Raw genomic sequence first — 2,438 nt, forward strand, 5'->3', positions numbered from 1 at the left:
AAGATTCCTGTATTTTGTGAATATTCTCTTTATGGGCCAAAAAATAGTTGCAAAGAATCAAAGATGACAAAGAATGTGTGAGAGCCTGTGTCTGGAGAGAGGAGAGAGGTCAGAGGGGGGTGCTGGTGAAGGAGTAGGGTGGGTTGGGACCTTCCGTTCAAGCGTTCTTCTTGTGTACCTGGTTCCCTGTCCCCAAACTAGGCTTCTCTAATTTGTTTTCCTGAGAAATGTAGCTTTTCTCACATATCTTACTGTAGGAACTTGATAGTACACATTATTAAAAAAAAAAAATTTTTTTTTTAAATCAGTGGACACCTCACGCCCCCAATTTTAACAGAACTGGATATTTAATTTGGTCTTTTCTATTTTTTTTAAACCCCCACAGAAGATAGGTCAGCCTGACCGAAGTTCCCTGTCCTTTAATGTGTTCATCTTTTTTTCTCTTCAAAATGAAACAGACCAGAAACTAACAGACATGAAGAACAGAAATGGGACCTAGTGAAGTAGGTCCCCTCTAGGCCGTTCTTGAAAACACCTCTGTGACATTTTCATACAAGTGGATATGTTGGACAGATAAAAAATGCTTTTAGTTTATATGAAAGATATGAGAAAAATCCAGAGACTTCTAGGTGGTGAACACCATTTTTTCAAGAAGTGTTGATGATGTATTTGATAATATTGTAAAAGGATGTGTCTGCCGTCAAAGAATATTCAGCTATTTCCCTGAAATGGGTGGGCAAGAGATGAGCAAGCGGAGCCATTCTGTATGGGTGTTACACCCTAATTCTAAACTGAATCAATAAATTTGTGTTTGCTTAAACCTGCCCCTGGTCAGTTTGTTCTCAGTCACAGTGGGGAAACTGAGTCAGATGAATGCAGAAAATGTATTTTGCCATCCCACATCTCCATCCACATAAGCAGGGAGGTAGGGCCAAAGTAATTACTACTTTGCTTTGGAATTTTCAGGCTCAAAAAGCATTTGCTGAAAACACTGCAAGACTGTATACATGGGGAGTCTATGGAAACTCCTTAAGACCGAGACAACATGAGTGTCTAACTGATGATAATAAAAACATTGGAACGGGGAAAAACCTGGTGATTAAGAGAAGGAATATCTGGTTTTAGTTCTTAATGCTAACACTCTAGTGTGTGGTGTTAGATTTCAGTGCCTAATGCAGGGCCAAGTACCCAGTTAGCACACAATAAATATTAATTGTAAATACAACTGTGAGTCTACAGCTAGAATAATGTGGTGCCAGTTTTCCCAGAAATGAACGAATTGGCTGGAGGAACAGAAAAGAGCAAGGGAAATGATTTAACTGGCTGGAGGAGTGGATTGGGAGAGGAAGACTGAACCATATGCAGCTTAATGAGATGGCGATGAAGGGGCAGTGTGGCCACTGTTTACAAAGATCAGAGCATGCAAATGCCTAAGCAATGAGGAAAACATTCAGCTCACTATGTGGTGGTTGACCAAGGTTACCGGTGACACACACGCAGTTACAGTTCTCTGTTAATTTATTCATGTAGAACGTTACTAGCGAGGCATTAGGAAGGACTTTGGGATTTCAGACATCTAACAGCACACAGTGAAAATAGTGGCATAGTTGGGGGTCTTTTCTGATCACTTATGGTTCGTCCAGATTCTAGATTCCCATCTCCACTCCTTCTCACTGCCCTGTTCACCTTGAGTTTCCTTTTCTCTCCTTAGGTGTCCCATCTCTTCTCCTACATCTCGCATACAAACAGCAAGCCTTGTTATACTTGGAACTATTTCCCTTCTTTGTCTTAGTACTTACTTTGTTAGACCATATTTGCCTTCTTATAAAAATCCCCTGCAGATCCTTCGTGAAGTTTCTTCTAAACCGAGAGTAAGCGGCCTGCTCCCCACATTCTCTCTGAGCCAAAGTCTGTGCAACGAGTGCCCTAGATGCCAGTCAGCCTAACAGCAAGTTGCCACCCCGAGTTGCTCCAGCAGGTCAGAGCTGGAGACTCCTGAGACCCAGGAGCCAGTCTCAGTCCAGAGCTACTTCTGACCCGGAAAAGACCAACACAAGCAGTTGACATTATGATCAAAGATTATATCCCACTTCCCTCAGGAACATCAAATAACCCACTGACCCACTTAAGAGGAATTGGTGATGATAACACAGAGAGGGTGAAGGTAAAGAAGGGAATGTTGCACGTCAATGTCATATGCCAGCAGGTGAAAATGGGCAAAATATGACCATGATAATACCAGGATACTACTTCATATCTGGGGGCTCAGGAAATTAGTAGCATCTCTCTTCAACGTGTGGTCATTTTCCAACTACCTGGAGATACCATCTCTCTAGGGAGTCCCTGCTTTCCTTTTTCCTCTGCAGCTAATATTATTACTGTTTAAATGATTTCTGGCAGATCACCACAACATTGAGTCATGGACTCTTCTCTTTCTT

The sequence above is a fragment of the Galeopterus variegatus genome, unplaced genomic scaffold (assembly GCF_000696425.1).
Source record: "Galeopterus variegatus unplaced genomic scaffold, G_variegatus-3.0.2 Scaffold1585, whole genome shotgun sequence".
Classification (NCBI taxonomy): domain Eukaryota; kingdom Metazoa; phylum Chordata; class Mammalia; order Dermoptera; family Cynocephalidae; genus Galeopterus; species Galeopterus variegatus.